General features: G+C 37.6%; 1 long non-coding RNA gene across 1 annotated transcript in view; it reads left to right on the top strand.

Moving 5' to 3' along the window:
* LOC122798543 overlaps positions 1-15867 on the top strand; it is a 601170-nt gene that overhangs the window by 11382 nt on the left and 573921 nt on the right. The window lies entirely within an intron of this gene.

Raw genomic sequence — 15867 nt, 5'->3', positions numbered from 1 at the left:
ATATTAGGCAAGATAGGCTTATAGGTCAGTAGTTACTGGGTGTCTAAGGTAAGACCACTCTTGTGTAGGGACATTGTAATGGCCATTTTCCAACCTTCTGGAACATAGACTGTGGAGAGACTTAAAGAGGTTTACAGAGGTCTCATATGAGTCATAATTGACAATATTAGGCAACCGGATGCATTGTCTGGGCTCACAGATTTGGTAATTGTGGCCTTTGACAAGGAGGCTAAGGTTTGCTCCATGGTAATCACATGTTAGGGTAGGGCTCAGGAATTTGTATCTTCAGTAACTGTAGCAGATGTGAGGTAAGTATTAACATTTTTTTCAAGTATGTTTGCTATATTCTTAGGATCAGAATATGTAAAGTCACTATGAGTTTATATCTGGACATTCTTGCATGTGTTTTGTTACCCTGCTAATGTATGTACAGAAAAAAGAGAATTATATTTGGTTTCAACTGCTATTTTCAATCTACATGCTGTAGGTGGATTGGATACTCTAAACTGGCCTAGGCGTGAATGCGTGCATGTGTATGCCTTCCGTGGAAGGTTGGTCGCCAGGCTGGCAACTTGACACCGTAAAAACTTTACTGCCAATCATGAGCGGACAGGTGATCCACTGTGGTGACCCCTAACCGGGGAAAGCCGAAAGAAGAAGAAGTTTAGCTTTGAAGTTTGTGATAGTTTTACAGCTCTGTAATGATTCTTTTGATATTACTGTATGTGAAGAATTATGACTTGTTGTAGACGTTTTTCTTTCACTGCAGCTCTTTGTTAATGTGGATAGACTACCAATGTAATTTATTTTTGAGCTTCTGACTATATTTGATCCTATCGGGGACTGGTTGGACTATACTGTTTAGCAGATGTGAGTGAATGTTTGAGGTATAGGTGGCCACTGAGTTTGCATGAGAACTGGAAGTATTACAGTGGAACTTTAAGGGCTCTTTATAAAGTTTAAGCAGGTCTGTCTTTTTAAAGTCCTTAGATTATGAGGTGTTCACTGTGCCAATATTTTACGAAGCCTCTATAGAGAAAAATCTCTGAATTATGATCACATTTGAACAGGGATGGATATACCATAGGGGTTATGCAGGAGATTGCATTGTTGGTTAGAGCAAGGACTCCCTAGTATGTAGGTTGAACATTTGGTTTAGGGAGTTAGCATTTATTAGGTCAAGGAATTTTTGTGCATGTTCAGCATTGATAGTGAATTGAAATCTCCCAAGATAAAGGTATCTCTTTTTATGGGTAATTCAGCTAACACCATTTAGAATTTTTTCAGGATCATCAGAGAAAACAGTGGATGATCTGTAGCATGCCATAAAATGATAATTTATGTAATTTACGGTGATATGGACTTCCATTAGTTCAGCTTGTGGGTCATTGTGAATCAATCTGGATATAACAGGGATTCTGATAAGTAATGGTACACTGCTTAATCTTCCATAGGCCTGAAAGTGTGATAAGTGCTGAACCCTGCTACAGAGGAAGTGCTATTTTTACACTGAAACTATGTCTCTGTTACCACACAGATTATGAATGCATTCCAGTTGCAGGCACTTCTTACTATGACTACAACAACCTTAATATAGTCAGGAGTTGAAATGTCTGTAGTCTTTTTAACTATGTTAGGCCTTCCAGTAGACAGGTTTGCCCAAAAAGTCAAGATAGAGCAGTAAAGGCTTCGGTCATTAGGTGGAAATTGTGGAACAAAAAGTGCAGTCCATCCATTGCAAAGCAAACAGGCCTGGTTATCATTTCATCCTAACATGACATGCAATAGACTGCCTAACTAATTGTTAAAGCCAGTTTTCTTTTTCTTGTATCTAGGCATCATTCTGGGTGATGCTAGGACTACACTCGGGTCCAGAGAGCTACTTGCATGATACAATCTACCATTTCTCTGCACATACTCCTCTGGGGTGAGTACCCCTAATTGCTCTCACACACAGGGCTACTACCAGGTCATAGTCCTATCTGTCTAGAGTGAGGGACTTGAACCCTCTTAACATTGCAGACCTTAGCACTGGAAAGACAGCAGCTGTCACCCTGTTGTAATCAAGCCTGCTGAGTGTAGAATCTGTATGCATAATAACTGATCCGGCAGTTACTAGAACATTACCATTTGCACATGCCTCCTTGGTGAAAGTGGAAGGTTTATGGTCAGCATCCTTACGATTCTCTGAAGTATGTGATCGAATGCTATGTGTGCATCATAAGGTAGGTGGTTATGCGTTACTTGTTTGCAACTGAAGCTTTCTTCTGATTCTAGGAGGCTGGGGAATGATTTCCTGAAAATCTCAGCATATGAAAGTTTGCAATGTTTCTGCAAAGTTCTGGTTGAAGAGGATTGAAGCTCATTGACAACTGATTTGGTGAGAGTCTGTTGTAAAAATTATTTACAATTCTCACAAGTCATACCATGTTGATTTAGTACTAGTTGGTTATCTATAAGAGTAAGGCAGGTTCTACATGGCCTAAAAATAGAAAAGCTTTATAAGTTGGCAACAGAGAGGGGTAAAAGTAGAGTGTACTTTCCATACTGGCTAGATAGATTAGTTAAGGCACAGTTGGCTTGCAGAAAAGGCAGCTGTATCATATGGAATTTAGCTGTGCAAATAAGGTTTCTACTGTGCAAATAATTGTTACACTAACAAGTGAGGAGAAAAATGGAAACACTAGCTAAGATGAAGAAATACTAGCACTGGAACTATAACTGAAACAATAAGTACAGGGTTGTACATTAGTATGGTATGAGAACAATACATGCTGCACTGCATGCAGTTTCACTGATATGAAATATGAGAGCAGCATAAAGTATAATGCTAATAGGATAACATGCAAGGAAGCCTTATGCTAGTGAAGTATCAACGGATCCTGGAAACTATCGCCCCATAAGCCTGACTAGCTTGGTCTGCAAAGCTATGGAAAGGATCATCATGGACCTCATAAATAAAGATATTGGGGACCTGCAGACACTGGACCCTACCCAGTTTGGCTTTGTTAAGGGCAGATCCTGCCTCTTAAACCTGGTTGATTTCTTTGAAACAGTCACCAAGGCCATTGATGAGGGGAAGGTGGTCCACACAGCCTACCTGGACCTTGCAAAAGCCTTCGATACAATACCCCACTCGGGCATTATAGATAAGCTCACCAGCTTAAAGATAAACCCCTATGTCACTAGATGGGTTGCAAACCGGCTCAAGGACAGAACCCACATGGTTAGAATTGCTGGAGCCATGTCACACTCCAAACCAGTTACAAGTGGCGTCCCACAAGGCTCAGTCCTGGGACCTCTCTTGTTCGGTATATATTTCTCGGAGGTACAGGCCAACACGGAAGGACTGTGGCTGACCATGTTCGCAGATGACTGCAAACTGGGTGCCATAATCGACTCTCCAGCCGACACAAACATCCTCCAAAAGGGCCTCATCGAAACAGACAACTGGTGCCAGAGCCATGGCCTCAAGCTAAACGCCAAAAAGTGTATAATCATCCCCTTTGACAAAAACAAAGTGCCCACAAATTACCATATAGGTGGTAATCCATTAAGTACAGAAGAAGTAATTAGGGACTTGGGGACCTAAGTTGATAGCAATCTCTCATTTGACAACCGCGTGGCCAAAGTGGTTAGAAAAACATTTTATATAGCCCACCTAATCATGAAGGGATTCACATCTAGATCAGGGGAGGTCATCGTGCCTCTTTACTCATCCCTCATCAGGCCCATAATTGAGTACAATGCCCCTTTTGGGATGTACCTTACCAGACACCTGCAGCAACTGGAAAGACCGCAAAAGTACCTCACCAAGAGGATCAAAGGGTTCAAACAGATGCCATATGCTGCCCGGTTAAAGAAACTCCAGCTCTACTCAGTGGCATACCGCCTGCTCAGAGGTGATCTGTGCCTGACGTATAAAGCCATGTCCAACCCGGAATTAATGGACATGCTGCACCTCAGAAAATCCAAATCCCATCAAGCTACGCGCTCGAGAGACTTGAACCTCAGCACTGAAATAAATAGGACATGCTGGAGGGACAGATTCATAACCCAGAGGCTCCCTTCACTCTGGAATAAAATCCCAGTCCAGGTTAGGCAGAGTCCCTCATTGACTCTCTTCAAGAGGAATCTTGATGAGTGGATGGGAGATCGTAGGTTTACCCCGGGTATCACTTCTGTGTCACTGTTAGACACAGGCACAGTATACTAACCTTGAAAAAGGGCATAGCAAAATTAATTTAAAATGGGTGGCGAAAGCCAAACACACTCTGGCTAGGCTTATAAATGCCCTAGGGCAGATAGCCTAGTATGAACCTATGAACCTATGAATGCCACCCTATCAGATTTCTGACACAGAGTGCCACTCAGTGTTAAGATTAAGGCTATGGTAGGCTGAAATTTCACACATTTTTGTAATAATGAAGTGGCAGGCTTTGGTGCCACACAATATTTACCGATTGATGGTAGGCATGGTACAGCACACAGCAGACAAAATGAGTTAACAATGCAATAGTAGAACTAGGAAGACAGTTTGCTAATGGCAGATGTATAGAAGATAATGACTAGCCTGAAAACCACAGGAATATCTAGATGTCAGTACTTATGAATTGGTCTAATAACAACAATGAGCTATTATAAATAAACAAGGAACAACAGAAGTGCAACAAGGAGCTGTTATGAAGAAGAACTGTAGTAGTGCCACTTGTAAAAACCTTTTGCAATAATGCACAACCAGGTGGAAACAAAGTTAAGTCTAATGCGTAGTAGATAAGGGATCAAGGAGGGTTGTATCAATTTAAAAACTGTTGCTTGTGACTTTGGAAGGTACATTGACAAGCTGTGGTGCTATGTACTGCTCTTGGGACCAGCGGTAGGTCAAATCAGGTGAAAACAAGTCAAATTCTGTTTGAGTTGTAACCAGCTATGTGCATGTTAGAGCAGCCCAGCCAAATATTGCAGTAGGCCACATTATACAGCAGAATATAAGGCAGAAAAGATAGTCAACAGCCAATCAAAAACATCTGTATTAAGACCTGTAGTAGGTACATACCCAGAACACAAAAAATGAAAAACAAAAAATTCTAAATGAATACATGCAATGTATTTATCTGCTTCATGAAGCATTATATTAAGGGTTGGTATGAGACTTGTTAGTCATAAGTTAATTCCTCCAATATGAAACACTGCAAGCCCTGGAAGTTAATTAGTATAATGTGGGAAAGAGAGTATCTGAGTATTTAAGGTACACAACAATATGAATTGTGGATGCATGAGACAGAGCTGTCTGGGCTGGGCAAGGTAAAAACTGGGATGTTTATGGTCCTTAAGAATGACAATTAACATTTCTATTATTTAATAAGATAAAAGACTGGTTATAAAGAGGAAGACATCCAGTTGATATAGAAGATTATATGTAAATATGATGTGAATAAAAAGCAATTATTGAACAGTATTATTAAATTTAGAGTTCTAGAAATTATGAGATAGGTGTATACATGTTACTTACTTTGAATGGCCAGTCAAATGGAATGATTATATTTTATACTACATTTATGATTATTTGTTTATAGTGATCAGATTTAAATATTCTAACTCTCCAAATTAACTCCAATATATTAACTCTCCAAATTAAAATCCTGCTCTACTTCTGCTAATAATATTCCTTCCTACTTTCTCCAGCCGATACGCTTGCCTTTCCTGTATCCATCTTGATGAACCGCCCAGTCTCTGAGTCTAAAGTTCCATCTATCTGGAAAGAATTTTGCACTTTACCTATCCACAAAGGAGGTAACTCCTAAGAAATTTCTAATTTTAGAACATAGCCATTCTGCAGCCCTCTCTAAACTACTTGAAAAATGCATTCACAAGCAAACTCTGAAATACCTAGTACAGGAAAACCTACTTACTCCTACTCAGCATGATTTCCGCCCAAAACACAGTACACAAACTGCCCTTATCTCCTTTACAAACACTATTTCCCAGGCTCATGATAACAACAAACTTGTCTCCTCTTTATTTCTAGACCTTTCTAAAGCCTTTGATACCGTCTCACACTCTCTACTTCCGGCTAAACTGACTAACCTAAACTTCTCCCCTGCTACTGTCACTTGGTTTTCTAGCTATCTCTCTGATCGACTACAATCAGTGAAATGGCTCTCCGCACTCTCGCCCACCCTTCCTGTAAAAGTAGGCATTCCCCAAGGATCCATTGCTGTTTCATATTTTCACTAATCTACTCTATACTTCTTGCTCTCAGTCATCTCTTGTACAATATGGGGATGATTCAACTGTGATCACTATCTCTGACTCTCCCTTTAGTCTAAGCTCCACTACTCAGGTTGCCTTTACATCAGTGGAAACCTGGCTCACCAACAACCAACTAATCCTGAATCAGAAAAAAAAAAACAAAATCTTACTCTTTCTTCTAAAAACTCTTAACCATCTCAAATCTTCTTTCACTATACTGTCTGTCAATAACACTTCAATAGTACCTGAACCTAGCACCAAAGACTTAGGTGTCACTATAGACAATCAATTTAAATTTGACTTGCACATCAACAACTGTATCAAGAAGACCCATCAGAATTTAGGTCTTCTATACAGAAACAGAAAGTTTCTCACTCCCAGTGCTAAAGTAACCCTCTTTCATACTTCCCTCCTACCCAGTCTATTATAAGGTTCTCAAATACTCCCTAGCCTTAATGCTACACTCCTAGCAAAACTTAACTCTACTTATAACAGCGTAGCCAGATTCTCTGCCCAACATACTTATAAAAAAAACATCACTGTGTCTCACTTAAACTGGCTGGAACTACCTAACCTGCTTCTCTGTCAGCTTCAGCTTAGACACTCTATACTATACCAACTTTTCTCTTGTCCTAACATATCCTGCTTTATATCCCACTGTTTTCCAACTAGATCACTCCGCAACTCAGACCAGGACCTACTACTTATCTATAAACCCTGGACTAATAATGGATGCAATCTATATATATAGCTACCATCCTACCATTGCTTGGAACAAGCATCCACTACAAATTTGATTACTAAATCAACCAAAACAATTGAAAGCAGCTGCTGAAGAACACTTAAAGACTCTCTGGTCCTGCCTCTGCCTCCTCCATCCTAAAACTTCTCACTAATTGACCACTAACCTTAACTCTTATCTTTATACTCTTACGGTTCTCATCACTTCTCCCCCATGGCATTGTCAACCTCCCTCTTTCAAACCATGATTTTTTTAAGCCTCAGTTTAACTTTTTCTCTTCCTCTATATCCCCACCAAACCGTTAACTGAAATTAACTAATGCACATATTGTATTAATACTTTAAGACTATACTGTATGAATGTCTTATCCACATGCCCAATTTGAATGATGACTTGTAAATATTTATTTGCTTGATATTAATGTTGTTAATACTTATCAAATAATTGACTCTGTCATCCTTTTTGGATGTGTCTGTAATTTTTTTTGTTGTATTGTATAATGTTTTGAAGCTTTTCTCCCCTTGCCCCCACTGAAAAAAGTATATTTCAGCTCAGTTGAACTGTTCCCGGTCAACAAATGTAAAATCAATAAATATTAAAGCTATTGTAAAATGTTTCTTGAAAGATAGCATCTTTGTTTTCAAAAGGAATATACAGGAGATTATTTCTATGTAATTTGCCTTAATATCAGTCACTGTTAGAGAAGGCAGTCCGTACCCTGCAAGTCAAATATCTTCTAAGCCTCATCCAATTATATTATCTTTTTCCTCTCTAGTTATTTGCTACCCATATATTGGTTCCTTTGCCAGTTTTGTCCAATAAATTCCATCCCCGTCTTGTCTATTTTCTGTATTCCTACTTACAGTCAACCCTGATGACAAAATCTCATTTCTCCATGTTCATGCTGTCTTAGCTCTTAGAATACTTTCTGCTACTTTATGAATGTAATATTCTATATGATTGTTATTCTCTCTCTTTCTTTATTTCTTGATCTGTCCTCCCCTGCTTCATCATCATTAATTTTCATTTTTTTTTAATTATAACCTTCTACTTGTGTTATGAGTCTTAACTGTGTACCTCTAAACTATTATTTCAAATCAGGTAATACTAAACCAAGTAATTCTATTAGGATTAACTTACCCCATATGCCTCTTGCCCTTTTTCCTCCCAGATAAATTCCATCAACTTTTTATTAATTGTCTACAACTTCTCCTCTGGCTGATAAATATATGTCTGACCTGTATATAAAAGTAAAGAGAATAAAACATTTCCACTGCTTGTATCTTACTATCCATATCCATAAACAAAGCCTTCCAGGTTCTCCGTTTTTGTTTGATCTTTTATTTAGTTTCTTCCCACATATCTTTAACTTCCATAATTTATGCCCCCATAAATATGGCTATTGCTGAACCAATTCATGTGCGAGCCCAGTCCTCACCTATAGGTAATATTCCCAACTGAAAGCTGATTATTTCTCCCCAAAATTTCTTAAGGTCCATAATAGAAGTGTTTTTATTTTCATTAATTTTATATCCCAAAAATACTTGAAGCTATCTCAAAATGTTCCCCAACAATGAGATATCCTTTTCTGGATTTATCAAGTGCAAAATAATATCATCTGCAAATTAAAGCAACTTTTCTAGATTATCATACCAGTTATATCCTTGAATTTCTGAATTCCTTATTTTCTAAATATAAAGCAAATAACAAAGAGGAAAGAGAACACCCCTGTCTGGTTCCTCTGTTCAGATACAACTTATCAGAGAGGAACCCTCCCAGTTTAATTGTTGCCTCTGATCCTTCATATATCATCTCAATTAACATTGTTACTGTTGTTTCAGGGAATGCAAATGCTTCCATTACCCTACTCTTACAATCCACCTTATTCTTTTGAATGCTTTTTTTGTAACAAGACCCACTAACAGCAGTATTTTCTAACATTCTGCTTCCCTCTGGATCATCATTGTTCTATTGATACTGTCATATGTTTTCCTCCCCTCCTCAAAACCATATTGCTCCATATCTATCAATTTTGGCAACACCCTTGCCATTCTTTTATCTAATATAGACATAAACACTATATAATCATGGTTTAAAATTGAAATGAATCTCTATGAAGATGGGTCTAATGGGTCTTCTGTCTTTAAGTAATAGAGCCACCACAGGTTTATTCTAAGATGTTGGTGCTATAACTCCTTTTAAAATGCTGTTAAAATCTTCTAGATTTTTATCACTTTCTTCCCTGCTAACTTCCACAAGAATGCTATATGTTCCTGTAGACCTTCCTGAAGATTATGTGCCACCATTTTTATCTCATCTTCTCTTATCTTAACTGTTAGTTGTTCAGCCTCATGTACCTCTAGCCTTGTGCTCTTTCTTTATATCCACATTTCTCTGCTTTATACAAATTTTCATAAAATCTCTGCAGTATCTCTAATACCTCTACAGGATCTCTGGTTGATTTTCTTACTATAGGCTCCCTAAATTTGGCGACAACCCTTTTCACTTTCTATTGCCCAAGTCATTGTGCTAAAAAATGTATGCTCTGGAGTTATTCTTAAGAAAGTTGTGTAACAGCATTCTTTCTAAAATCATGAATAATATCAGATACTCAAGTTTCTCATTCATACTCTGTATCTGTGCCTCTTCTTGTTCTGTAAGATTCCCCTTAATCTGCAATACATACAAGGGCTGATAAAGGTTAAAGTAATTCCTATTCCTTCTTGACCATACCTCTTTCTCCCTTATTTCTACCTTATTCTTAAATTCCATTTTCATTTTATCCCACTCACTAGCTATAACTTCTGAAGATATTCTGTCTTCTCTAATAACTCTCGTTTTTACACGATTACCCTGCATTTTTATCTTGTTTTCTATCAATGCATGATCTGCAATAGTTATTGGATGTATGTTGAAGCTTTCAATCAAATGCGCATTCTCCTATAATATATATTTCTGTCTAGTCTAGCCAGGTTATTATACCTTGGAGAATGATATGCAAATTCTGTCAGAGTTTGTACTACTGAATTCACATCTCCCATACCAAATATGTTCATAAACTGTTTCACAAATCTACCTTCTTTTGTTATATTTCCCTTCTAAATCCCCCTGACACATCCTCACTATTGCAAATCAAGTTCCAATCCCCACCACAGGTAATATTTATGATTTATCTCTTTTTTAAGCTTTGTAATAGCAGTTTTGGATGGAATATAAATACATACCAGTGTAAGATTCCTCCCCTGCCAGTAGACCCTTACTACTACAAATCTACCATTATTATGTTTCTCCCTCTTCTATCACTATTGGAGCACCTCTAGCAATTAGTATAATTATTCCCCTTTTCCTTTGTCACCAGTATTCTGCTGAATACCCATCCTGAAATCCTTTCTCTGTCAAATTCACGTTTATTTCTTTCCAAATGCATCTTTGCAGCATTGCTATAACTCACTGCATTTCTTAATTTAATTCAAAACTATTTCCTTTATGTCCATACATGGAAGGCCATTTATGTTCCAAGATAATATGGGTAGACTAGCCTTTATGATAAAAGCTGCTGTTCCCATCTATTATACATATCAATTTTTTGAATGTGTATTTTCAACTTTAATGTTACATGCACGCATTAATGTTTGGCAGGCTGATCTTTTATAAAGTTTCTTCTCAACTCAATTTGAACATATTTCATATTTCAAGACTATTTGTTTTAATGAAAACATTAAAAAAATAACTAAATACATTTTCAGAACACCCACATCCTCAACTTAGAGCAAACACACGCTACAATGTTCATCTTCAAAAAAATTAAGTTTAACTCCCCAGTAGGAAGAATTGTCCCAAACTGACAGATGTATTCACAGGCATTACCTACGATTACCCATGCTAAAGTACATTCTACAGCCTGTGTTCCCACGTATACAGATTGGTCTGTTTGTTCTTTTCTTATCTCTTTTCCCCTCCCAGATGTGAAAGACATCTTAAAATCTTTTCATAAAGTATGCTTTCAGAAAAAAATATAACTTTTAACCCTAAGAAAAAAACACAGTGGCTATCTTTAAATAAAACTAAATTGTACACTGTTTTAATAAATGCATTAACCTATTCAGGCTGCTGGAGAGGCTGCTATCTCTTATTCACTTCCTATAATTTCAAACTTTATTTTTTACCAAGCTGCTTACCAGTGTACCTTTAACATTTTAATTTCCCTCAATAAAGAATGCTAAGAACTACCAAGATTAATTGCTTACACCTGCAGAGAGCTTGTCTCGATGTGGAAATAGTCAGCAATGAGTCTTAGTAAATTTCCCCCATTGCAGAATGTACAGCTACCTTAGCAAAAGATTTCTTGAATCCCATTTAACGTAGTGCACTTTTACACCCCACTCCCACCCCAGCAGCCCAAGATCATAGCATATTAATATTAAACTTGCTTTTGTCCAGCCTTTCTTCTCTTGTTAAACTATAAAACCTATATTTCTTAAAACAAAAAAAAATACTTGTTTACTTTACTTTAATATCTATAATACATACAACTGTCACAGAAAGGACTCCCCTTAAATACATTTAAATTCCCCTGACTACACAAAACAAAACTAATTTACTGTATATAACATGCAGTTTATATCCTGAAATGTTTTATGAGTACTAATATGAACAAAAACTGATTTACTTTTTCCATTTTACTGTCCTTCTAAACATTAATGACATAAAGTGAGGCATATGTTTTCCAGTCCACCCACAAGTTTAACAAAGTTAAACAAAAGTTTAGTCTTTCTAAGCCACTTTTTCTTGCAATGCCATATATCACAAATGTGATTTGATACTTTATAGTCTCCCATTTTTTTCACTGACTTTAGTGTTTCTGTTCTTCCTGTTCATCTTCATCTGTCAGCACCAGATTCTGGTTCAAGCCCAGGGTATCACTGATTCTTCTAGTTAACTCCTTTACTTTTTCTGTCTCTCTCGAGCATGTTCCTTTCAAACAATGGAAAAGGTTTCACTGGCAAAGTCTCTGTATGAGCTTTATTGTCAGAAGAATGAGAAGTAGGGTCTGCTTCACTTTGCTGGCTCACTTTTTTTGAATAAACATTTATTTATTTCTTCCTTAGCCTATTCTGTATCAAAAAGGCTTTGACCATTTATGGAAAAAAAAACATTCTGAAGTCAGAATGATACAGCAGCTTAGATCTCACACCAGTCTTTTGACATTCCCTTATTGCTGGGATAAATGGGATTATTTTATGCTTAGTTACATTGAATATTCATTTCCACCAAAACTATGCTGTCTCCAGTTTTTAATATGCTTTTCTTCTGCCATGGTTTTGTCAGGAACAACGCTTTCTGCTGGTTTGATTGTATCTTTACTGATACTAGTCTTGGCTGGGACTTCCAAGATGGCTGCACATTGAGTAACAGCTTAATTCTGGCTCTCCCAGTCAGAAAACAGAAACTTAGCAAAGAAGGCCAGTGGACTTAGCCAGTTACTGAAATTTATCCAGAAATCTATCAGTAACTGGCTAGTAAGTGCATTGCCTGGATGCCAGGAAAAAAAAAGCTGGTCAAATGCTGGTCTGTTTTGCTAATGTAGAAAACATTACATTGGCAACAGGAAGCAAGATACACCAAATGCCGGCTATTGCAATCTGCATATACGTCAAAAATAAATAATTTATTACAGGTAGGATGGTAGAACATGTTGCTGCTATCTATTGAAGCACAAGCCTTGCATCTATTACACTTAAGAGTCCCCTTTCTATCAGATAATTTCTTGTAGTTAAATCCATATTTACTGCAAAGTAATCTCTGAATCTTCTTTTTATTCTAAAAGTAAATCTCGGGTGATCACCCACAGTGTTTTTTATTTTGCCATCTTCTACAAGTATTGGCCAAAATATTCTGATTACTTCACATACCTCCAACTATCAGTGCTATATGTAAGAGTAGAGACTAGCACATTATCCTTTTTCTTATCTTGTTGATAGTAGGCCCCTTTCTGGTGAATTATGGACACCCTTTCCACCTCTTACTACACTGATGTCAGACCTAATCTTAAAGTCCCTACTTTTGTACCCTCTGTTTTGTAGATGTTCTTGTAACTTCTCACATTCTCTGTTAAAATCAGTATCACTAGTGCAAAGTCTAGAGATCCATAACATTTGATTCTCCATAACGTTTTTAAATATGTGGTTAGGATGCATGCTATTACAGTATAGGTAGTGGTTCTTCTAGGTGTTTTTTCTATACAAATTAGTACTTAGTCCTATACCTTGATGTAAAGTAAGTTTAATGTCTAGGAAATCGATTTCTTCTTTTGAGTAATTGACTTTAAATTACTAAAAAGTCGTACTTGAATTCAGTGAACAGCATCAGCTGACTCTCGTTGCCTCGTCGCAGGATAAAAATGTCATCCACAAAGCGACCGTAGTAGAGTAGATGTGAATACCAAGGATTAACATCACTAAGGACCTCGGTTTGTTCCCAGTGGGCAAGCACTAAATTAGAATAGCTGTTTGCACAGGGGGTGCCCATGGCTACCCCCCATGTCTGCCAGTAGTAATCTTGGCCATATACAAAGACATTATTTTCTAAAATTTAGTTATTTAGTTATTTATTTATTTATTTACATTTGTTGAAGTCCAATAAGGAACACAAGAGGTCTGCTTTGTACCCAGCTCGATGAAGAAATTCTTGAATAGCTTCAATCCCATAATTATTGGGAATTACAGTAAATAAACTGTTGATATCCATAGTGACAAGGAGAAGAAAAATCTGTCACATTAAGCACGTTTTTGTCACATTAACCAAATTTTCCATTTTGGCATAAAGATCTACCAAAGAAACACCTGTGTCTTTCAGAACTGAGCTAGCTTTTAGCAGAATCATTTTCAGCTCATTTTCTATGTAGAGAGAAAGAGGCTCAGTTATCCACCCTCGTCCCGCTATGATAGGTCTTAGGGGTGGATTATCATAGCCTTTATGAATTTTTTGTAAGCCACTGATACTTGGAATGGTGGGTTTCTTTACCTCGAAGAAGTCGAAAAGTTCCTTGGTCAAATGCCTTTCTATAAGCATGTCAAACAGGCTATTGTGAAACCTAGAAACCATTGCCTCCAGTTCTCTCTTGCTTATTTTCTTATAAGTATATTCATCTTCCAACATGCCTAGCATCCTATTCCTAAACCACGAAGAGTCCAATACCACGATAGCTCCTCCTTTGTCCACAGATTTAATGACAAGGGTTTAATGACAATTTCATCCCTGTCTTTAAGCTGAAACAATGCTTCTTTCTCTGGTTGAGTAATGTTATAGAAGTGAACACTCTTGCTTCTTTTCTTCCTGATTTTTTTCAACCTCATTCTCACATAACCTTATATAAAGCTCTACTGTGGGATGATTCACGGGAACAAAAGTACTTGGTCACTTATACTGTTCATGTTTACAATTGTTTTCACTACCAGAGATCAATTTTAGGGTGACATTCCTGCCAAACTGTTTACTATCTGTCACAAATTAATTTAAGTCGGAATGTAGAGAAGGAATAAAACTGAGACCCTTGCTTAGTAGTTGTACCTGTTCATAACTAAGTGATGCTTGCAAAAGATTCACCACCAAAGTCTGATCTTTATCGCTCAGAAAGTTAGTTTTTTCCTCTTTCTTTCTTTCCTGGCTTCAAGATCTTGGATTCCTTTGAAGATGTTGCTTCATAAAAAACAGTAGTTGGCAAGTAAATGGTGCATAGACTACCCCATCTTTTGGTCTAGTCTCTAGGGAAGTACTCTCAATAGGTTCAGATTCAGGAAGCATTCTGTCCAGAAGTCCAGTTATGATTAATCAATCAGATTTATTCGTCCATTGAAAGAAGGAAAGACAGTGAGGATACAAACAGCGAAAGGTTTTGACTGGATTGGTCAAGTAACAGGTATATGTAACGAGCCGAGAACCTACTTCCTAGAATCTGTGGGTGTGGAGTACAGGAGAAATCGCAGACATCTCCTTCCTCTACCAGAAATGTTATTGCAGCATTGTTCTTGTGATACAGACTCTAGATCTCAGAGCAATCCAGACAATGTTCCTGTTTCAGAACGTGTCTTACCTTCTGATTCCATTCCTGAGGATGTTCCCAATATTCCTGTGGTTGAACATTCAGAAAAGTCAATTCCAATTGCTAAGTCTAATTCTCAGTTTAATGTCACATGATTTGGTCGCACATCCAGATCTGGTGTGAAATACATAGTGACTTGGACATAACTGTATATACGTACATAGTTCTGTATAAATGCATGACAAAAAATCTATTATTTGCATGTCAGCTGATATTCTCAGCATGCATGATCTATTTCTCAAAGAGGGAGAATGTAGAGCAGTGTGTGTGATATGTCTTTACGAAGCATAGCAAGTGATGAAGGTGCATATATAAATAGCAGGCACATGCTGCACCCAGTGCCATTTTGAAAGTGCAGCCAGAGAGTAAGCATATGAGAATGAATGGTCTAAGTTACCTAAGTTAGAGTTAATAAGTTAGAAATGTAATGTTTTTGTACATAAAGCTGCTTGAACAGAACCCACAAAGACTAGTCTATTACATCCTGACTAGACAAGTGACAGTTGGCACCACAATTGCGACAGTTAACAATAAAGCTGGATTTTGGGGTTTGCTGACTCACGCTTGTACTGCGCTGAGCATGCTCTTTTCTTAGAACTTGCTGGAAAACTACATGGTTTCCCTGGCGAACCAGCAGGGACTGTGGCTGCCATGTGCTTAGGCCTGCTTCTGTTTGCCATGTGTTGCATGCTATCTGCATTTGCTCTGGAGCCTGCTGAAACCATGCTCTTGTCACTTGCAAGCATACTTGTGTGCCTTTGTGTAACTTCAT

Source organism: Protopterus annectens, chromosome 3.part1 (genome assembly GCF_019279795.1).
Source record: "Protopterus annectens isolate FY-2018-M chromosome 3.part1, PAN1.0, whole genome shotgun sequence".
NCBI classification, from domain to species: Eukaryota; Metazoa; Chordata; order Ceratodontiformes; family Protopteridae; genus Protopterus; species Protopterus annectens.
This window is presented reverse-complemented; position numbering and strand designations above follow the sequence as displayed.